Source organism: Atractosteus spatula, chromosome 3, assembly GCF_055471065.1.
Source record: "Atractosteus spatula isolate fAtrSpa1 chromosome 3, fAtrSpa1.hap1, whole genome shotgun sequence".
NCBI lineage: Eukaryota > Metazoa > Chordata > Actinopteri > Semionotiformes > Lepisosteidae > Atractosteus > Atractosteus spatula.
This window is the reverse complement of record NC_142708.1, coordinates 10,686,504-10,710,891: the sequence shown is the minus strand read 5'-3', so window position 1 is coordinate 10,710,891 and position 24,388 is coordinate 10,686,504. Positions and strand designations below refer to the sequence as shown.

Genomic DNA, 24,388 nt, shown 5'->3' with positions numbered 1-24,388 from the left:
AGAATAGCAACAATTCATCTGTTTTATTTTTCCAAATAACTTCTTGTAGTAAGTGCTAAATGTCACTGCTTGGCATAGAACAGCTGTGAAAATGACTCATAATGTGAGTTGAAATGATTTGCCATTATTTAAGGATGATGGCCTAACAGAATGTAAACTAGTTCTCATTTGGAAAATAGATATCGATATAAGAAGAGGAAGTTACAGGAACCTCCATGTTTATTTACTTTTACTTTGTTTACTACTTTTTGCAGTTAGCCAAGCTTACACTAAAAATGATGGTATGCTGTAAACACTTAAAATGTTATGATATTTTGAAGGCTTTATGATATTAATTGGCTTTATTCTACGAACTCCAAGATCAATGGGGGTTTCCTGAAGGAGACAAACTAAAAACAAAAGCACGTTAGAAATCCAGCTTGTAATAACTCCTGTCGGCTGAAATGGCTTTGCCGTGAAATTCTGATTTTAACCATTCTTTGCTTATTTTAACACAGTCACGCATAGTTCCTTAGATAGAATATTATAACTCCTATAAATAGATCAATACAGCTGTTCTTTGTACTGAATGATTACAAGATCCCTGCTCATCAGTTATAATACATTATGCAGATTATCTAGCATTAAAATGCACCAGATTTCTGTGTTGAACATTATTATACTACAGTATCTGCTTTAGTTGTTAGTGTGTTATTTGGCATTGTGCTTTCACATTGGGCAGTGTAGCTCTAACTCCAGCAGATTGTTTTTGTTTCTAAGGCTCTTTTCTACAATGCGGTGTCACAGTGTGCTAACGTAATAAAATTGTTACACCACATCTGAAGAAGGCTCCAGGGCCGAAACGTTGTTTTCTTTCTTCTCTTTTCAGCATGGAATAAACCTATTACTGCATGCTCTTTTCTGTCTCAAGTTAAAAGCTACAAGAGAGTTTTTTTTACATTTGACATTTCGCCACCTTTTGCTCCAATTTATTTTCCTTAGAAGGTACAAGTTGATAAACAAATGACAGGTTTTAATGGCTTGCAAATATTTGTGAAAGCCAAGAAATTGCTCTGAAGTATCAAATGCCATCTTTTTCTTGAGCGAACCCCAGTTTTTCTGTAGATTTAATAAAAAAAATACTTCCTAGGAATGATCATTTTTCTCTTGGGTGACAGATGGAGGAGAGCTGTTTACGATGATAACGCAGATATAAATAAGGCAGAAGTGCATGGGAGTTTATCCAGTCTTGCTGTGTTCTAAAAACCGTTGGCAGTGCATTTCTGCAAAGAAGATTTTCACCAAGTGGTATAAACTATTGATTTACACCTGCTCACACCTGAAGAAGACTCCATGGCCGAAACGCTGTTTTCTTTCTTCTCTTTGCAGCAAGCACTGAGAGTCAGGAGTTGTGGAGTGGTAGTACTGTTGACTGGTCATAGGTTATACAAGTGTGGTATATATTAAACAATTTTAGCTTTATATTGTTAGGCACCATGCACTTTGATAATAGGTTTTTATATTAATGCATTTCTTTTGTCTTTTGCTACACTGAATATTAAAGTGTGTCCCAATGTGCACAGTTGCAGCCTTTTGCCCTTCATATGTGCGTTTCCTCTCTGCAAGGATCTGCAAGGGTTAGGGTGTCGCATTTCTCATCTGTGTGTCTCAAGGGTGCTCACGGGTGCCCCCACTGTGCCCTTCTCTGAAGTCCACATCGGAGCGGACTACGCCGAAGGGAATTACCCACAATTCTTTGCGGAACGGTGACGTTTCATGTTTGTAGCCTATCATAGCAGAGAGAGGTTGTCATGGGGAATAAAGAATTCACGTGTTAGTAAAGTTGAATGTTATGGCACTTTTGAAACTCATAATATTTTAGGTTAGAAATAAATTTCATTAGGCTGCTTCTACTAGATTCATACTGTATGTATTGTAGGTACAAAGTGTTGACATAAAGATTTTGTTTCGTCTCACTATTTCGACTGACGAATATTCGTTTACCTGCGGCGAACTGTATCTTGTACACGGAAGGACATAGTGTATAATAGTACAAAGCTCTGATGTATTGTCAAGTTTACCTTATTTAGATTACTTGGAATATGTTCCTCGTACTGTCAGACAGATGACATGAAAAGCATTTAGTAGTACAAAGCTTTGAAAAGACAGCGGTATTGCCAAGTTTTCCTCAGTTTTGAGACGAGCATGCTCAGCTGAATAAACACTATATGTCACTACTTGTTGTGCAGGGACAGATGAGATGAAATTCAATTTCATATAGAAATGTTGAAATTTCTAGAGTGGAATTCTTACCACCACTTAAAACGTCACTGATTCTACCAAATTATTAAGTTTTGATCGCTAAATTTTAAACCATAAAGAGCGCGTGTTCTACCCAGAAGCAGCGAATGACTTTGTTGGTTTCAACGAGACGACTAATCACGAGGATTTAATCTGTACTAATTATTGTTTTATGAGTTATAGATACATTGCATGTATATGAAAACCAGTAATATCACAACAAGCACATTATCAGAAATGCCAGTTTTATCTATTCAGCATAATATTTCACAAAAGCATTCGTTTTCTGTACACATATTTGGAAACCATGTGGGCCTGGGGGGATTTTTGAATCATGCAGTGTAGTCTAGCAGGTACCAGACTGGTTCTACAAACACTGGCTTGCAAGCAGGCTATAAATTTGAATTGCAAGTGTATTCTGCATATTGTAAAATGAGGCTACACTGCAGTTGGCACAATCTGTTTGTTGATTTCATGGAATAAACAATACCCTTTGGATTTTAAAGTAGTAGATTCTGCTCTTATTTTGTCTGTAAATCAGTCAGATTTTGAAAAAGTGTTACCGTGTAGCTAAAACAAGTCTGGTGCACAATCGGAAACTGTTTTGTGTTCACAATGAGAACCTTCGGTTTTCTCCTTGACCATGATCTTCAGAAAATAATACATTCAGATAACATCTGAACCCAAGCAAATAGAGACAGTTTAATACTGTGTAAGAATAATTGAGCAACAGCATAAATTAGTCAAAGTATTCCGTCAGGAGCTCATTGTTTGCTTTATTGTACATAGACCTAAATTTTGTATATTCATATCCCTCCATATTCATTGGATATTCATTTGACATTAAAGTAGTACTGCAACAATTCTGAGATAGCCCTAAGCAAGGCTGCTCGTGTTTTTTTACTTAGGTTCTACACTTCCAGGCTCCTCCAAGTTCATCAGCCAGGGTCAGAGACGTGTCACTGCAACAGTATTTGCACAATTATGCCTACATTTTATATGAAATTCAATATCCATGGCTGCATTACAGGGTGCAACAAACACACTGATTTCTTTTTTTCACATTTGTGTCCAGTGACTGCATTTCCATCAAGAAACTTTGTGGCAAGCTAAAGAAATATGATCTAGAAAGGTATCTGCCTCAAATATCAAAGAAACGTGATAAACAAATAGACGGTGGCTTAAGTAGCTTAACAATAAAAATACACAGCAGAATTGCATGGAATCATGAAATAAAGAAGTCAAGTATTCTTTAATTCTTTTGAGTGGATTTGGTATTTCATTAACTCCCCTTCATGGGGAAAAAAAGTTGTTAGCAAGTTAAGTGATACCCCCAAAATATGGAGTCCAGTATTTTAGTAATTTGTTGCATTTGTGATGATTTAGTATTTTTTTTCCATCTAAATCAGATCTTAAAATAATTTCTTAACAGTCAAACAGGTTGTATTTGATGGTGAGGGTTTCGACAAGTGTGAAATGAGTACAAATTATTTTTGTTCTTCCACATATAGGGGTGAGTGTGACAGCAGCACTTTCAAAACTGAAGGGTCTGACGTCGGGAAAGTGGGTGAAGTTAGGTGAACAGACAGTGCTATTATAATGCATGCTTTGGTTTGCTGCAGTAAAGGTCTGGATTCCCGTTGATGTGCTGTTATTGATTATATGGGATTCAGAGTCCAGCCCTTCATCTTCACTGTGGAACATGGGCAATGAGTAATGTGGGGTCAGTATTGACAGGGTGAATACAAAGAGAGCCATGACCAGATTACAAACTATATGATCAGATATCTCAAGACAACACCTGCTCAAGCTGCCAAGCATGTGCAGATCTCGTACTGGTCCTGTCTGTCGCTCAAGAGGTCATGGAAGACAATTATTCTCAACATTGAGGGATAGCCTGTGAATGAATGAATTGATTATATTATCTACTAAATACAATGATGCTTCTGTTAAATTGGCAGACCTATAATTGGAACTGTGTCTGGAAATTGGTAATTTTTCACTTTTAGTCCTTTTAATTTTTTAAACAGCTTGCTACAGAATCAGGACTGACATGGATGTATATACAGTATGCGATAAATGCATCCTTCTCCTTGACTGTAATCCCAAGATTTACCTATATATTTGTAACCCTGAACAGATGACCATCTCTTCTTTCAGACTTCGATGTCTGAACACGGACTCTGAATTTGTCCCTTGTCTGACCTCGTGTATAACCCTTGGATTTTTATATCTTTCATCCTAGCTTTAATCCCGCATCAGCAGGGTCCGCTTGTCGGCATGCCCGTCTCCATTTGGTGGTTTGAACCAAATCTTTGAGCTGACGTTGCCATTAAATGCGACCGAGAATACTTCAACCGGCGCGTCGCTCCGCCTGCCATCGGAGTGGGGGGGGGGGGAGCCTTGGATTTTTATATACTTGAATCAATTCTCCTCTTTCTCCTTTGTTGTAGACTGAAATTCCACACTTTTGCCACACTGAATATGGCTAAATTTACATTGATGATGAGACCTAAAATGGTTTTCTGTGGTACACCTCTTCTTACGTTGACTCGCTTATGATTGTACTGCTTAAAATGACTCATTTCCTATTCATTAACCAATCCTCAATGTGTTACTTCGGATTTCAGTTTTCTGCTTCGGTTCTGCTCTTTTTGCAATATTCCAATCTTTGGCATAGCTCCTGTCCAAAATGAGTGATAAAATATCCTAGTTAAGGGTCTATGAATAAAATTACTCATTTCATTAAGTACAGCTGGGAAAATTCCATCAGCCTCTGATGTTTTGTTACTTTTAAGATAATACAACACCAGCAAAATCTCTGAGTCATTACTGCTCAAATGACTTACTACTGATGGAGCCCATTCTGTAATAAGGTGCAAATTTCCTATGCCTCCTAATAATCCCCCTCTATGAATTGCCCCCCCCCCCCACCCCCTGGCAGGCGGAGCGACGCGCCGGTTGGAGTATTCTAGGTTGCATTTAACGGCAACGTCAGCTCAAAGATTTGGTTCAAACCACCAAATGGAGACGGGCGTGCCGACAAGCGGACCCTGTTGATGCAGGATTAACGCTAGGATGAGAGATTATTAATCTCAATTTACCTAATAATAAACAAGTTTATTGATGCTTTCCAGCCATTCGACATTGAACTCCTGCAGCAGTGCTGGTGAATAGTTATATCCTTAGTTCCCTAGCAACTTCAAGTTGCAGTGTTCCTTAAGACAGCATTCCCTATGTAGGTTTATGTTCCTCTGCTGTTTTACAGTCTGCGCTTCTGGCACTAGTTTCTTTATCCAGTTATTACCTTTTCCAATTTTGTGCAGCAGGGCTTGACATTTTTAGCCGGGTTACATGCAGCTGAGGATAAATCAAGCCCTTGAGTTACAATGGGAAAACCGCAGGCATGCCATAATGTTACAACTGGGAAGACTAGCATCTGGATAGAAGATTATACACTCTTGTGTGTAGTTATGCGCACATTAAAACATTCCATTTAAATCTTTAATATACCAAGTATTTATTTATTTGTATAAATAGGTAGAATAATAGAGCACACAATAAAAATGTAAAATTAAAAGTCTTAGAAAGTTGATATTGAAGTTCTTCAAAGATCAGATGGCATCGTTAATCCATTATTTTAATTTTATTCGGTAGGAAAGAGAATGAAGAAAATTGTGGTTTGCACGAGGCCTGTTAATACAAAATGTGTTCTAAAATTTCTTTTTATATATGTATAGGTTTTGCTTTTTAGTCCCATTTTCTCATTAATGTAAAATTTAATTTGATTTTCAACAAGAAAGTTTAAATTAATTATGGAATCCATAGAATTTGTTGCTGTGTTTTTTTGTAACCTTGGTAAATAATGTCACAGGATGTAAGATGTTTCTGCATCTTTCAGGAGACAATATTAAGCCATTTTGACTATAATAACTACATTTATATAGAGTTTTTCATCTCAAAGTGTTTTATATTCAGTGCCTTGAAAAAGTATTCACCAACTTCCTGTGATGTCTTGTTTTATTGACTTACAAAAATGCAATTTTATAAATGAATGTTTTAAATGAAAGGAGGTAGGCTTAAATATCAGCAAAGAAAAATCCAAAACTAAAATAGGTTGTTTGAATATGTATTTAACTACCCATCAATACTTTGTGGAAACAAGTTTAGCAGTAATTTACAGTTTTTGTTAAAGTGTACTCTATAATGGTATTCTTCCTGCCCATTTTTCTTTCCAGACCTGCACTAATTTTGTCAAGTTGGATGGGAACATTAATGAATTAGCAAATTGTAGTTATCATAGTATCTAAAGCATTAGATAAATCTAGAAAGATATCTGCACCATTGTGATTTTTTAAAATCAGTATCCAGTATAATATTGTAGGGTGTAATATGGATGCTCAGGCTTTTTTTTCTGGTTTGAATCATCACTCATCATGGAGAGGTACTCTTGCTCTTGTAAAATGTGTTTCGACTGCTGAGACATTTGATTAGATAACCACCCCACAAATCAAGGGAAATCTAACTAGGTAAAAACCATGATGGACTGGAGTTCAAGAGCTGCCGGAGTCATTATCCAAAGTCTGGACTCCTGTTTCTAAGAACCCCTGAAAGAATACCTGAGACAGGGGCATCTTTAGCACAGCACCAGCATCAGTCTGGTTCAACTTTCCTCTCTCACATTTGCCTCTTTCTTCAGTACCTGTAACAGCTTGGATACTTGGCCCGGACTCTGCTGTCCTTTGCCAGCAGCTATATTGTGTGGCCAGCAGTGAGAGCAGCACCCTGTTTGCTAACATTCACTGGCATTCGGAAAATCATAGAACCGTCATCTTCAGCAGCAATCGGGGAATTTTGTTTTCGGCTGGTTGCACTCTAACATCAACAGTGCTACTTGCAGGTCTTCTTCCAATGAGCAGAGCTGATGTGATGTGATGGTGCTAACCCTTGCTGTATTTCTGTAGAATGGCTCAAAGCCGAGACCAAATAATAGCCTGTTCCTTTACAAAACCCGTGAAGAAATATAGTGCTAGTACAATTTCTATAGCCAGGCTAATCCAAACTAAAGACCGACACAGAACCAGCATACAAAAATGAGAGAAATGTCTTGGTACAATCCATTACTCAAATTTTATGTAAACACAGTTAAATGTGTATGCTTGTTCTGTCTCAGCATTTTGTTGGACAGAGCTATTATATGTCAAATGCAAAAGACCTGGAGAGACAAAGGTGACAAAGGAGAGACAGATGTGTTCATAGTCCAGATGAAATAGCAACACGAAACATCAGATAACAGAATGAGTTACAGATTGGATAATGTGTCTTGCTTAAAACAACTTTAAAAATAGTCATAATAGCACAATAGTCATAATAGCATCACATTGAGAAAAGTCCTATTTGTCATAAATTATTAACTGAATTCCGGAAAACACAAGGATATTGTTTATAGATCCTTATATATTCTCTTCTATCCTTATAGATCCAACATTCTGCTCTTTGGAAGTATGGGTGAAGCCTGTGTAATTATATCTAAAAATTGAATGGTTTTTCAACTTAAACTTATTCTTCAACTTATAGTAATGCAGACAGATACTGGTAATTAATTTAGTTGTCTGGTTATACTGATTCATTTGCTAATGATACCTCTGTGTCATCAGAGAGTATGCCAGTCTCTTCTTTCATTTTCTATTACTTTGATCATGGTGCATAAGGGTGATTTGCATCCTTTCCAGCCTAAATTATATGTCCACAATTTACTTTTTCTCCTTTCAACCCATTTGAATCTCTTCTGTCTTCTGTAACTGTAATGGTGCCTAAAGAATCTGGGATTTTCTGATCTCTGTTTGTCTTGACAATTTGTGAGCAATGCCAAGAACACTGGAATTAAAGTTCTTCCTTAAAAGAGCCCAGGTTTTAAATGGTGAGAATTTTAGTATTGTTCTTGGAACTTAAATCATTGAAGCCCCACCATAAAAAATGTTTATGCTGCATTTTATAAATGTTTTTAACAGCTTTGCATTGACTAACACAAATGTCATTTAAAACTCAAGGGGATGTATATTAGGTGCACTAGGTAGAATTTTAAAGCCCTTGTCCTGTACCACCTAGTTTTCATTCCAGCATAAGATGCTTATTAATAACATAATTTATTGGTGATTCATTAATTGATTTTAGGTATTTTAGTGTACAGGTGCACATCTAAAAAATGAAAGTTTAATTAAGCAGTTGTTAATATTAACTGTTCAATTAAGAAATTGAAAGGTCAGTAGGAATGAAAGCCTGAAGGATTACTTCAGGATCAAATTTTAGATATGCTGTAGAAGAAGCTGTCTCCTAGGGGCACACTGATTAATTCCATAGACAGTTCAGCCTTTTTTTTCTTGTTGTCAGTATACGGGTTTGAAATAATGAATTACCGATTAAGAACCAAAGGATGGCTTATTTCTATTCCTTCTAAATTTCAGGTCAATACTTTACATAACAGCCAATGTATAAGCATTTTTCTTCAGATTTGATTTCGGTTAAGAGGTAGTGCATTCTGCTTAGTCACATAATATAGGATACCTATACCCTGTCTGTATACAAAAAAAACAATTACAGATAACTATAGAATTCTGAAGCAGCAGAACAAAGAAAAAATATTGTTTGTGGAGACCATGGAGTTCATTAAGGTTCCTAACTGTCTTTTTTTGGCGGTTCTCCTATATCTTCTGATTTGTGGTTAGATTTATTTTTGTATTATTTAGTAGTTATGGGGAATAGACATAGGAATAGAGCCCTGCTTTTGGAACCTTTGGGCCTCAAGTTCTGGTAGAGTTTGAAGTTCTGGCAGAGTTTGTACCTCAGAAATCTACAACAAATGCTGAACCTCTGCAAGACAAAGCCAGATTCTTGGTAGTTAATAATATAGACAGGATTTCACATAAATGCAATCATTGCTTTTGTAGTTTTAACCTGACATCAGACAGGATCTTTGGTTAAGGCCCCAGATGAATAAGAAAACTGTAATTTTCTTTGATATAAAAGAACTTGCAAAGAAATTCTATTAAAATGTTTTAAGCAAGCTTCCAAGGATAAAAAATACAATTGCAGTGCAGTCTGTACTCCAGTACATTGGATTTGAAAAACAATGACTATGAGGTTAAAGTGCAGAATGTCAGCTTTAATTTTAGGGTATTTACATCTATATTGGGTGAACTCTAGAAAACCAATATATATAGGAGTCACAGCCCTTTTTATACATAGTCCCCCCCATTTCAGGGTACCAAAAGTATTGGGACACATTAACATAATCTTAAATAAAATTTGCAATCGATGACTTCCTGAAGTCTGTGACCCATAGACATCACCAAACGCTGGGTATCTTTCCTTGAGATGCTGTGCCAGGCCTGTAATTCAGCCTTTTTCGGTTCCTGCTTGTTTCGAGGGCTTTTTGCCTTCAGTCCAGTAAGTGAAATGTATGCTCAGTGGGATTCAGGTCGGCTGATTGACTTAGCCAGTCAAGAACATTCCACTTTTAGGCCCTGAAAAACTCCCTAATTGCTTTATCAGTATGTTTGGAAAATGAGATTTGAGGCATTTGGTTGGATCTGAGCAGATAAGATGCTTCTGTACACTACAATTCATCCTGCTGCTGCCGTCTGCAGTCAAATCATCAATAAAGACAAGTGAGCCGATTCCACTGGCAGCCATACAGGCCCAAGCCATGACACTACCTTAACCATGTTTCACAGATGACGTGGTATGCTTTGGATCAGGAGCAGTTCCTTTATTTCTCCACACTTTCCTCTTTCCATTACTCTGGTACAGGTTAATCTTGGTCTCATCTGTCCATAAGACTTCGTCCCAGAAATCTACAGGCTTTTTATGTACTTTTTAGCAAACTGTAACCTGGCCTTTCTGTTCTTGAGGTTTAGCAGTGGTTTGCATCTTGTGGTGAACCCTCTGAGGTTATGCTGGTGTATTATTCTCTTTATGGTAGTGTTTGACAAATCTATGCCTACATCCTGGAGAGTTTTCCTTGATTTGTTCAACTGTCGAAACGGGTTTTTTCTTCATGATTGAAAGTATTCTTCGGTCATCCACTACTGTGGTCTTCTGTGGTCTACCAGGTTGTTTGCTATTGCTAACGGTTGATTTTGACACGCCTAATGTTTTGGCTATGTTTTTGATGGATTTATTCTGATTTTCCAGCCTTGCTTTAATGACATTGACACTTCTTTCGTCCTCATGTTGAGGGACAACAGCAACAGACTCCAGATCCAAATGCCACGTCTAGAATCAGCTCTAGACCTTTTGTTAGCTTGCTTGTGCATGAACTAATGATGCAGTGAAACACAGCTGGCCAAGAAATAACTGAGCAGCCAATTGTCCAATTACTTTTGGTCCCCTAAAATGGGAGGACTGTGTATAAAAATGGTGGTGATTCTTATATGGTTAACCCTATGTAGACATAAAACCCCTCAAATTAAAGCTGAAATTCTGCACTTTAACTTCATAGTCATTTCATTTCAAATCCATTATGCTGAAGAACAGAGCCAAAACAACAAAAATTGTCACTGTCCAAATTCTTATGGACTGCACTGTATGTATATAATTCAGTTTCTACTCAATACTTCACAATATTGGCCATTTACCAGGGTTCTTTTTGAATGCAGTGTTCCTTTAAAAGCTGGTAGGTCTCTATAGAGATAAGGGAACAAGCAGCATTAGTAAATGTCAAAAGCACAGTAGGCCATATTCATGAAGTATTAAAAGACTGGTTAAGAATGCACAACACTACGTGGCTCTTAATGTCACTCAAATTAATGTTTTCGCACAGTGGTGAAGTAATTAGCCTCAGCATAAGATTCTTGATTGCAAAACATCAAGATCAGATAGTGTGTGGAATGTTCGTTAGCCATGCAGATGTGCTGAAACACCAAGACACTGGATGCTCTTGTGATTTTGAGATTATTACAGAATGAAGAATGACTTATGAGTCATTTAGACATACTTTGAAATAAGTAATTTTAGCTCATTTACTATAATCTCTGCAGAATTTCAAGCTTCTCGAAAAGAAAAGGGGACTGGGGTTTTGTCCTTTTATGCAAGAAAGCATTTGTCCTGGTATTTTTCCAATAGCAGGACAAATATAGTAACTGTTTGTTAAAAGTTTAAAATTGCTGTTCACCAGCTGTCCCTGTTGAGAGAGCATGAGCAATTTTGGTTATTGTAGTACGAATGTCCAGATGTGAAAAGTTCCTACACGACTTTTGTTAATGCTTAAATTTGTGCATTGTTCATTAAACCCTTGTGCATTTACGGACTTGGTGACGAGAAATCATAATCAAACTCATCTTTTATTCAGCACAACAGATTATTTTTCTCCTGTTGTATGCTTTTAGATGTTGGCACTTTACTGAAGGGCCAAAGGAAACATCCAGTGTGGGTGTGTTGTACCGTTGAGCAGATGTGAAAAATATTATCTTAATGTAAACCAATGGAAGCAGCAGTCAGCTCAACATAAAATATTAAAGAGAAGATGTCATTGAAGGCAGGAATTAGAAACCAAAATATCCTACTGTATCATTTTAAGTATACTTAGGTTTCAGCTATCATAACATTTCATATATTAGAGTTGTACTAGAGGATCAACCTACATATGTACTAACCTACATATATGCTAATATCATTGAGCACTTAGAGCATTACGTGATGATTTTGTACAACCATCAGTTTTGTAACCACTTTCTCCAATGCAAGCTCATCGGGGAGCAGGAGCCTATCCCAGTAAGCAAGAGGAGCAAAGTGGTATACGCCCTGAAAGGCAAGCTATTCCACTGCAGGTTTCACACGGACATAAACACACAACTACTTCAGGGCTCATTTTCCCTGAAGCCGGTTAACCTACCAGTATATCACTTGACTGTGGGAAGAAAGCGGAGCACTCGAAGGAAACCCAAATGTGAGGAGAACTTACAAACTCCACACAGACAGCACGCCAGGGCTTGAATCCAGGGCTGCAAGGCAGCAATGCTAACAACTGTGCCATTGTGCTGCCTGCTTTTCGTATGTTATTTTTTTTCCTTTTAATTGCTGATGAGGCACATAAGAACACAAAACTATAAAATAAGAACAGTCTATATATTGGTCTATCAAGCGATCAAGCATTGTGATTGTTAGAGGTTAATTATTCCACGGATCTCAACCATTTACTGAAAGAAGCCAGATTATTGTCTTTAACAACATGGCTGGAGCTGTTTGAAATGCACTTACCCATAGTGCCTACTTGTACCTTCTGTTTCGTCTTTCACGGTTGATTCTGAATAAGCACTCTAAATTGACTTTGTCAGTGCCTTTGAGGATTTTAAATGATTGAATCTGGTCCTTTCATGGCCTACTCTGCTCACGATTGAAATGTTCAGTTTTTCTGTCCTGTCAGGATGGGACCTTCCTTTGAGGTTGAGAAGGTACAATATCGCGTCACATTTCACTGGACTAATTCCAGAGTAGCAGCATCTTTTTTTGTAATGAGGTGACCAAAATTGAGCACACTAGTCTAAATGAGTTCTCAATAGTGCATTCTACAATTTAAAATCCACTTTTTTTAAATTCTACACTTACTGTACAGTACATTCTACTATTGAACCTAATATTCTGTTTGCTTTGAAAGCTCTATAAAGGCCACAAAATGAATGACTAATAATGCCATTCACATTGTAAATGATAATAGCTCTCAAAATGCAGTACTAGTTCTCAATGTTTTTTTCAGTACGTTGTCATTCAGCTTGCATCTTTAGCTTTTAGAAACTTTTTATCTATAGCTGTTATTGCCTACTTTCTAAAACAGTCTACTATATGTGTTCCATGGTGAGAGAATGAGCTACAGGACGTGCTAAAAATTATACCACATAAAAAAACATTTGGCTGAGTTTGCAAAAGTAATTATAGATTAAAATGGTTAATAATAAACAAAAAATAACAAGTATCGCACGTATGACTTATGAAATACGTTTCATAGAAAATCAAAAGAAAATGGCAACATGAAAAACTACTTCAATTTTACAATTGTTGACATCAAAGTGTCATCTTTGACATGCTAGATTCCATTTGTGAAAAAATAAGGCCTTAAATAAAACTGTAATTCTTAATGCTTTCAGTATGAACTGGTTCTAATCTTCATTACTGGTTGGCTCAAATAGTCTTTCAAATGGTAATTTGAGAAGGTAATTCATTTTTTTACCTCCATTAATTTAAAAAGAGAGGCATCAAAGAAAGATGTGCTTCAGTGTTGAATATTGAATTGCCTCAGTAAGTGCTAGCAGTGAGAATGGTAAAATTGACTTAACAGCAGGAAATGTATTCGAATAATATTGTGTATAGTATGTTTAATAATAATGCCAATCCTCTGTCAGTTCTAAAAGCATTACTAAACAATCCTTTGAATTTTGCCTTATTCAAATGTTTTTTTTATCTTGACTCTTTATTTGTGTGGTTAAAATTTTAAAGGCATTAAACAGAAGTTCTCATGTTAAGTTAGTGGGTAGGCTTTCAAATCTTGCATTATTTTTTAGGTAGGAAAAGGGCATTCCCCCGTGAAAATTAAAGGGTTACAGTGCACAAAGTATAAGGACCTCAACAAGTTCATGTTCATGTCAAGTTCTATACCTGGAGCATGTCATTAATTGACGGTGACTTGGGATTCCTCCAATCAACACCTCACCTCCAGTGAGTGCTGAACCTCCAGTACAGGGCTGTGCTGCCTGTGTGAGTGTTGAAAGATAAATGACTTGAAGGTGGGCAGTTCATAGGAGTCGTCCTATACTTGCTCATTCTTCCTTCTGTGTGGTTGCAGGGTCCAAAGCCATGAGACAAGATATGAAAAAAAAACAGAAAAATGGTGATTCTGTCTTGCGTGGGTGTACAACAAAAAAATAATTGATGATTCTAATAAAGAGGAAGTGTGACATTGCTGATAGGAGAGACATACATTGGATTTATGAGACGTAAATTGGATTCACTGAAGTTACTTAAAAGCAAGTAGGTTATAAATGTGCGACTAATGTAGATTTTTGTTGATTTTGCTATTAGTTGATCGAAATTACACAAAACATAATCATAAATTAGGGGCGACATAGTGGTTCAGTGGTTAGCATTGCCGCCTCACAGCACTAGGATCTTGGGTTTAAATTCCAGGGGTGCTGTCTCTGTGGAGCTTGTATGTCCTCCCGGTATTCACATGGGTTTTTTCCTCTCTCAGCCCAAAGACATTGGTAGGTGTTGCGTTATCAACTTTCCATTCAAGTGGTATTACTCCCGTCTTGAGTGAATGCTGGAAAAGTTATGTTCGGATGAATAAATGAAGTTAAGAAAGTCATGTAATGAATAAGAAATGATTGGCTTCTGGAGAAATCGGCCCTGGCGTGTGTGTGCGTGTGTGTCACGCAATGTACTGGCATTCTGTCTAGGGTGTATCCTGTCTTGTGTCCATTTGCTTGCTGGGACATGATCTGGCTCTCCTGTGACCCTGTACTGGATAAAGCAAATAGAAAATGGATGAATAAATAAGCATTATAGGCTTTGAACTCTATTACTTTTCAGTGAATTTGGATTAAGTTTTATACATTAATTCATATCCTTGACTTTCCTCTTTGCAAGACGGAGATTCAATACACTGATAATAAAGGCACTGCATTCAGAAGCACTCGCCCAAGATCAGGATAGTTCGTTATGCAAGATATTTTGCATTCTTGTAAATGTACTGGAAGTAACAATGACTTCAAAACTGCATTTAGTTGACAGATCCTAGACCGGAAGAGCCATTACAGCCTTCAAAGGTGTATTGTAACACTGTGCACATACCTGCAGTTAAAGGCTATATTTGATCTTTTCTGTGTTCTTATCTTTCAGTCTTTGATAAGACAAGGATGAGGTTGTGCATCAACGTGTATTAAATGTATACAAGATTCAAAGTCAGAATAGTGTTTGTTTTCCTTGAATGGTTCTCTTACATTTTATACATTAGTGGATATTGGAGCATGACCAATTATATTTTGATAGCCTTTGGCAGATTTAAAAACATTTTTTTACACCTGAAACCTTGTATCTCTGTTGGCATGGTTTGTCACTCCTATTATATATCTGTACATCATTTTGCTTGTGCACTGTGAATTACTTTTACCTCAGATTTCCAACCAGTGAAATTCCTGGAATTCTCATACAAGACATACTTGGCTCTTACAGGATCCCTCTGTCATTTTACCAGGTTAACAAAACTTTGCCAGCGTTCTTTCAAGACAGGAGTAATACCGCTTGACAAAAAGATTGGTAATGTCTATGCATAAAATGGGTGACCAAATCAAAAATGGGCTTTTTCAGAATGAACAGTGAAGCACAAACCAGAAGACACATGTGGAAACTGCATGGAACCTACCCAGCCATATTGTTGAAGCTGATATCTTCCATTTCTCAGGAAGTGGATGGATGGAATTCTTGGATCAATGAGCTGATAGAATCCAAATGGGATAGACGAGTCAAATAGTCTCTTTTTGTTTGTCAGGTTTCTAATGCTATTATAGTCTTATGTAATTTAATGTAAACTTAATTTTCTGTAAGGCTGGTCAGTCCAGTTGTGTTGATTCAGGACTAAACCATCAGCACCGTACTGTAAATTCCTGACTGCTGATGAATGAATAAGCCGAGGTCAGCTTATCGGTTATAAATCAGATCTAGCACATTTTCAGAGATTTTCTGAAAAACGTAGTTGCTGTAGATAATACTATGCATGCCAGCCTTGTAGGTGAAAATCTTTGTAAGTGTCCTTAAACTTTAAATTTGCTATAGAAAGCTGTAATTTACAGTTGCATTTGATGAAAAAGGTCACCCACTTATTTTGTCATTAACACTTGTCCCGAATCTTTCTTGAGGAAATAACCTGTGCCCATAAAGCACTGAAATTTCTGTGCTTCCAGAACTGAATGAGCCCCTCCTTTTTTATGCATTCAGCTCTCAGTTGGACATCCATCTTCGGGCTCACAGGTTGCCTGTTTCCAGTTGTGTCTCCTATGTTAACTGCAAGACAGATGTGCATTGTTCTGTGAAGTACAACCAAACTCCAGTGGACAGCAGCTTTCCCCCCAAAGGCTGCATGATGTTTGCTCATGAGCTGTTTGGTTTTCCATGCTGTAGTCCCGCCTTCCTTTCATGCAAAATTTCTCAAGCAGCATGACCTCCCCGGGTTTCCCTATCTGTATCTAGGGGAGTGGCTAGTCCTTCAGCTAGAAGTTATTCAAGTAGCCTAACTGCAGATAAACAGCTGTTCAGTTTTTTTGTTTTCTGTTTTGAAAAAGGACCACATAGGTAAGAACCACTTTTTTCCCCCTCTTGGTTTAGAAGAAAAATAAAAGGGGTGTTTTTTTTCCTGTACTTGTCTTTTTCCTTAGCTCTGTGTTTCATGGTTTATCTTTAAAAAAGTAAAAGGATGTGCCAGTTTTAGTTTTCTCACACTGAACGTTATGCACGTTCAGTGAAAGGCCAGTGAATTACTCCAGTGGGTATGGAATGTGAACACACCCAAGCCTGCAAGTTGATAACTGTTCTGTTTGGGATAAGCCAGGATGCTTTTTCTATCTTTTTTTTTTATTTAAAAAGCTTTGGGTATGAATCATTGAATTGAAAGTATTGTGTTCAATTGTGTTAAGTGATTTTGTAGAAAAAAACATTTAAAAGACATGCTATAGGACATATTACTATATTAGGCCAGGAAAAATTAACACCCATTTATGTGTGTCACTGACCATTATATGGTATCTGGTCCAGGGACATTTCTTGGGATAGATACAAAAGGTATCACTTCTTATAGGACCTTTCATTTCATGATTTTCTTTGTTTTAGACTTATCTATAGTTATGTTTTAGACTTAGATCTATATCATACTATCTATCCATATTAAAACAATAAAGTAGATGATAGTTATTGAAGAGCCAAACACTTCTGTTAACAATTTACAAGGCAAATTAAAACTGGTTTGAAACATACCATTAAGAAAATGTTTTTTTTTTATTTTTCATGTCAATTATCCAGGCATGTTCATCTTACTTTTTTCTGGGATTTAGTTTTAACTGAGAAATGTAACAGTTTTGCATGTAGCAGAGTGGTTAGTCCTCTGGACTTGTAATTGTAAGGCTGTGGGTTCGAGTCCCAGGCGCAAGGCACTTAAATTACTCCAGGGAAATGCACTGCTGCGTAAGTGGGTATAAATGTAAGTCACTTTGGATAAAAGTCTCAGCTAAGATTAATAATAAAATCTTAAGTGCTTTTACTGCTTTGTGTGGTTAGAGCTAAGCATTCACAATGTTTAGGGTTTACTGTATATGCGTTAGTGGTTCAGTGAATGTAAGTCCTACAAGTATTCACCTCAAGTGAAAAAGAATCTGTTTACAGATAAAAGCATGTGACTTCTCAGAAAATACTAAAGACCACTGTGCTGTTACTGAGGAAAAGAAGGGATCTTGTGTGAGTGGCCTATTTAATCACTAGTACTTAATAACTGTGAGACTTTGTGACCCATGCAAGGTTCAGATAGAGCAGCTGTTATAAAATAAAAAGTTATAAAATCTCTCTTATTCCTTATTATCGAATAGCCATTCAAACTTTATTTTTGTTTTCTTTATCCTTGCGTATCAATATTTCATGTCCATTTATTATTTGAATTGTGTGTATCTGATGTTTCATATAATAGGCTGAAATGCTTTACTTTCACTATTTCACTAAGGATGATGCCCACTTCTGCTCCTGTCCGAGGCCTATGAGCCTCGGAAAAGGACTAATTATGCATATGCATCAATGAGTGCTGTATACAATGCCGTGAAAAAAGTACTCATTCCCTTCCAGTGATGCTGCATTTTGTTAAATTACAAATGATCTGTGCACATTTTGTTAAAGTGGGTACAGTTAATAAGCTCTTGGATGCTCAAGATTAACTACAGTATACTGTATGCATTACATAAGTGTATATCCCTCTTATTATATACTTAGTGGAAAGACTGTCCTGTGCTTTTCAGGACCTCGTATTTTCCTTGCTAAAGGAAATGAAGCAGTGATTTTCTGGTACTTTGCCACAGTCCTTATTTCTCTGACTTCCCCACTCCTGTTGACTACTCTTTGTAATATTCTTTTTCAGGTGTTCCAGCCTTTGTATCTGGACTGCTTTTGTTAATCTCTCTCATAATAATCCTGTAGGACTAGTTCAAGCGAACAACAGCAAAATTAAAATAATGATTCAATACAATCCATATACACAAATATCATTGTGAGCTAGATAACTCTTTTTCAAATTATCAGCGTTTTCAGCAAGGGTAGATGCGTTGCTGTAGAATATAAAGTGTGTTATTATGAAGTTTGCTTTTCAAATGACTGTGTGCTGTTGTTGTACTGCAACAGAACAGATCTATGGGATCAGAAATGTTGGGGTGATATATTAAAAAGGGTGGTTCCATCTTGTGCATTAAAACAGGCATTCTTAGCACTTTTACAATATATGTCATAGTTACTCAGTCGCATCCTATACATATGAGCAATTAAGGGTTCAGAATTATTTTTGTAAATAATTCTTGTATTCTGCATGGCTTTTTGTACACCACCTCAAGTATGCTGTGTATTTCATTAAGAAATGCTGGTGTATTCACTGTTCGTGTATGTGTTTTTATGTCTTGTGTGTTGTCATCTTCTCTTTGTCAGACCTTGGTATAAATGTGATTGAATTTAACATTTATGGAAACAGTAGAAAGAAGATGCAAAGAAACAAGTAAAGGTTTATTCCATGTTGAAAAGAGAAGAAAAGAAACGCAACGTTTCGGCTGTGGAGCCTTCTTCAGGTGTGAGAAAGAAGTTGCTTTCAGTGCATTCACGGAGAATAGGCCTACTGTGAAATAAATTTGATTAAGTTTAAAGCAAAGGACTTAACTTAAAAGTCGATTTTTATCTTGGAGTCAGTTAAGTTAGTCCTTTGCAGGTGCAGTGCTGTGTTTATTCATAGAAGGTATAAAAACATAATGGTTTATCTCAATAGAGACAACGTGCACCCAATCTATTATTACAAACAGATTATCCTAAATATTACAGCCACCTTATAGGTAGATCTGCAGATTGGGATGGGGCCTTTTGTGTTTGTACAAATATAAAGTGATTTTTTTAATATCAGATGTACTGAGCATAAAAGTAAATGTAGCATTATTTGAACATTTATGTTTGTGGATGACATATAAGGATTTTGGATATAAAATGCTGACCTTATTTTGGTTAATTTATCAATTTGCGACTGACCATGATTGATAAATTAATTTGACTGTTGAATAAGCATTAAATTGTCCTATAAGTGCAGGAGCTGTTTGAGCAAATGGGGTGATTTAGCCTGTTGAATGTCAAGCGTCGTGAAAATAAAGAAGAAACATAGAAAGGAACCAATATGCCCCTCTTCTCCAGAACAGCATCTTTAGGTCATTGATATATAGGATGCTAGACTATGTTAATAAATTGGTTCAGCAATGATTAATCAAGTTTTGATATAGATCTCCTTGCTGGACGAGAGTGTGGCATATATGCACAAAATGGTGCACAGAGCATTGAATACAGCAGACCAACCAGTGGGATAGACAGTCTGGGCAGGAGTATCTAGTTGGTGCCGGATTCAACTCATAGTGATCAATGACAACCTGCCTTCAGGGTACTGCTTTGATTAAACTAAATTGCTGCCCTTCCTGTGAGCTCATCCTGATATGACAACATTCATTTGGCTCTTATAGCTTGTTCAGGTGCCAGTAGCTAATTACTATGAGGGTGTCATCTAACAATTTCCTGAAGGAAGCCAGGGTATCTGCTTCAACAACATGGCTGGGTATCTTGAATACCTTACCTTTTACAATAAAGACATTCTACAAAGTCATTTCATGATTATTAAAATTGTGATTTTTTTTAGTTATAAGGGATGAGTTTATATTGATGCTTAGTGTGTAACAGCAAGTTTCAAAGTGCCTTAAACATCAGAGGATTATCACATATTGTGTATGTATAAAGTAATGTATAGAGAATTGAAGTGTTTAAACCAAAATGTCAGTAAAGAGAAGGAGGTTATAAAGTAGTTTGTTTGAAAAATCTGATAGAGTAATGTTAACATTTCATTACTATTTTGATCTTCTTGTTTTATTTTTTACTTGATCTCCATTCTGTTGCATGTCTGAGTCTTAATCTTCCTTTTTTTTCGGTTTAAAAGATTAGCCACAGAATTAACATTTTAAAAATGTTATGAACAGAAACACAAGTATTATGAATTTACCATTATTAATATTGCTGACAGGACCTGAAACAGGGCTTTAAAATGGTCATTGCAAAATTCTGTAAGCTTTCTTTTGCAATTGCAATCTGTATGAACTGTGGTTATTAACTAGATCAAGTGTACCATCTTAGATGAGTCTGTTCTCTCCGTAATGCAAAGCCAGTAACACATGGTTGGATATTTAGATGACATATGTTACAATTAAGTTATCATGCAAAAAGTAATGCATAAAAAACAAAAACATTGACCACAACAGATGTTAAATCCATTGCTTTCCTCCACTGTAATAAAACATCTTTGTTTATAGTCAATTTAAAACTTGCGGTATTTTTTTAGAAAATATTTTCTGAATTTGTTTGTGAGAATAAAATATAATTTTCTCCCAATAGGCTAAGACTTCGTGGTCCTTTGCTCATATGCTTTTTTGGGTTTTGTACAGCAGAACTCACAGTAGGTCCAGGTAATTTATCCTGTAATTCATTCTATGTAAATGTAGAACATACAACTGTGAACTCCTGCCCCCAAACCAGGCTCTCCAAGGTCAGTCCTCTAGATTAAGTTGTTGTTTAGTCTGGTAATCTTGTTCTTGCAAATCCTGAGTTTATAATGTTATCAAATTAATAAGGAAAAATAACATATAGGATTTAAAATTTCTTTCATGTATTTTTGCCAAGATAAAAAATACCAGTGAGAATAGAGCATACTGTAAGGTGGCTTGTTTTTCTGGTTTTCAGAAAGCAATTCACATTTATCATTCATACTAAAGCACAATACTGCAGATATAGCAGAAAGTAAACAGCCAAGGCTGCAGTCCAAAAGGCGCTTTTATGAAGAAGACAAAATTACAATAGTAAGAGGAATCAATGCTGTTGCATGTAAGGCTTCAAACTGGAGGAGGCCCTTTGATTAGTGTAGCTCATTTAGTTACTAGCAGCTAATTGATCCAATTATCTCCTCACTGTCTCTTGAAAGAAGCCAACATGGCTACATGGCTTCTTCCAGACGTCTACACCCCCTTCTTTAAATGTCCAGTTCTCACTTTGAAATGCACTCATCTGTCATCTCCACCTTTTGTCTCCTGCTTCACAATTCCCAGTTGATTCTGAAGACTGGGTCCCTTGGGTTGACTCAGTCAGCACCTTTGAGGTTCTAGTATTCTTGAATCCGATACCCGTACGGTCTTCTCTTTTGAAGACTAAAATGTTTAATTTCTTTCAGTGTGTCAGAATAAGACATTTCCTTAAGTATGTAAGCATTCGATTTTTAACATTTTTATTTAAATTCTGCATTCAACCTTTTTCCTATCATTGTTTGATTTTTGAATCCCCACATTGTCCAGAAGATGTAAATGGGGTGTCCACTTAAAACCCCAAAATCTTTTTCATAGGTAACTTCTTCAAAACCAGCGCATCCCTCTTATACAGTATTTAAAGATTATTTTTGCTCATGGATTGTAATACTCTGTACTTCATTTAATCTGGGGAACTACATTAAATGTCATCTGCCAGGTGTTTGCACAGTACTGAATTTTATCTTTGATTTTTTAATTTCTTCTGCAGCTTCTGCTTTGTTAATCATAGGAATTTAAGAGACTATCAACAAGAGGAGGCCATTCAGATTATTCTGTTAAATAGTTAATTGATGAAAGGATCTCATTCTGCCATTTTTTGAAAAGAGCGATGGCTTAAAGACCATGGCTTGGTAGCATGTTGCATACACTTGCAACTCTTTGGGTAAAGAAGTTTCTGTCGTTCTTGGTTTTAATCCTCCCATTTTGAAATCACAATGATATCAAATCAGTGACATCCAAATTAGTGATGTAATTCACTAACTATGCTAGACTATACACTCTTGAATTAAGTTAATAAGTATAGTGGTCCTAATATGGATTCATCTGTTACTCCGCTCATTATAGCACCCCAATTTGAACATTCAGCCCTTATGAATTTGTTTCCTCTCTGTTATCCAATACTGTATACAAACCTTAACTGTATTTTTCTTAACTTATTTGGCAAATGTATGCAAAATTATTTTCCACTAAACATTGTGCAATTATAATTTTCCAATTATTGTACAAAGACAATTTCTCTTCTGTGCTGTCACAAATCTGGAATTGTAATACAATTTAATATTATGGTATTGTTAACAGCATGATTGTGAATGATGGTACTGTGACTGTTAATTAGCTCTGGTCGTTTGACAGATTATAAAAAAGAATGATTCTGCTTGATGTATATTAGGTGAAAGAAAACCTGGGGATCTGGTGTTTTACCTCTTAACAAGAATCATCACTGTGATTTAGCTTACCTTGACAACTAAAAATGCCTGTGTATCTAACTAGGTATACGTTTTAGGGTTAGAATAGTTTTAGAACAAGCACATTTCTATGGATTCTGGGAATTTGAATATTGATTTTCTGTAGCCTGTTTGTGTGTAACAAAAAACTAAGGTCTATTTAACAGCCCATATTAGGTATGGAATATAAAATACCACTTTTTGCTGATTAATTTATTCAGTACATGACAAAATGAGGTTTAGGAATTTTACTGGTGGTTTTATAGAAACTACTGTTCTAGTTTAGATTTGAGAACCAGGGACTCTATTGTGTTCTTGGTCTGTATAATCACTTTTTTAAACTGTAAATCTACTAAATGAAAAAGCTTGAATGACAGTGGCAACAGGGGAGAGCAAATTCACTTTTTCAACAAATTGCAAGTACAGTAAGGGGGAAGAGACTACATCTTAAAAAAACAATTACTTATCTTTCCGTTGCACTACCATGACACAGCATTACTATGAGACAGTTAATCCTGTCCTGTCAAAGTATTTATAAAGTCGTCTGTCTTGATAAAGTTGGCTTCTTTAATAACAGTTGTATACGTGCTTTGGTGTTTGGCTGGGTTTACTTTATATTTCTAAATTTCTTGGGCTGCTGTATGCTGTTTCAGCACAGGTTTTGTGAAGACTCTCCACAGCACAACAAAGCTTTGAGAAAGGGATATTGCCATTTCTTTGTTCAGTATATTATTATTTTGTTTTATACTGTCATGGTCCTAAAGTCAACAAGAGCCTGAATCACCCTAGGTAAAAATAAAGTATATCAATATTTTCATCATTTATTGACATTTGTATAGTATGGTATGATAAAATGACTCAAAGCTTCAAGTAATGTCAAGACAGCCAACAAGTTGTGTAGTAATCCTTTGTTGCAACAATAACAATAGTAATGATAATTGTAAGCAAATCCCTATCTCCTTTGACAGGAGGAATGATGTGGAAATAAAGAGGAGAATAGAAAGATACCTTTATGGTTGTGAGTTCATTGACTAAACATTTTTGTTGAAAAATAGCAATAAAAAGCATGTTTCTCCAAGTGCTGACACATTGTGAGCATAAAAAGTGCCACTCGTTTTAGTCTGGATTACAATTGCAAGGTTTCAAGTAAATTGGTTTCTAGGAGAATGGCAGTTTACAATTTGCATACAAAATGGTGGTCGGCTATTGTCTTACATAAAGGAAGCCCATTTTTCCATTTTCTAACTGTATTGTCAATAAAATTATACTTATAAAGTTTGGCCACAATATGCTGTTGTCCCACTGTGGTGAACTGCAAATCAGAAGCGGGTTTGGTTGCTCATGAAATACATCAGTTAAGATTTAATTGGTGTAATGGTTCCCAAGACAGAGCGAGTTTGAATTTAAAGAGCATTCATGCAAACATCTTGATATAAACAGGAACAACACTGCATCAAATGTTAATGCTGTGATTACTAGATAGGTACTCATCATATTTTA

General features: G+C 36.3%; 1 protein-coding gene across 4 annotated transcripts in view; it reads left to right on the top strand.

Annotated features, from left to right (window-relative positions):
• Positions 1-24,388, top strand: part of rab27b (RAB27B, member RAS oncogene family) — a 66,624-nt gene that overhangs the window by 11,281 nt on the left and 30,955 nt on the right. The window contains exon 1 of one of the 4 annotated variants that reach the window (XM_088911575.1): positions 16,503-16,620. The exons of the other annotated variants lie outside the window; for them this stretch is intronic. The gene's annotated coding sequence lies outside the window, so the exon portion shown is untranslated. Of the gene's footprint in view, positions 1-16,502; positions 16,621-24,388 lie in introns of those variants that run through there. 4 annotated transcript variants of the gene reach the window in all.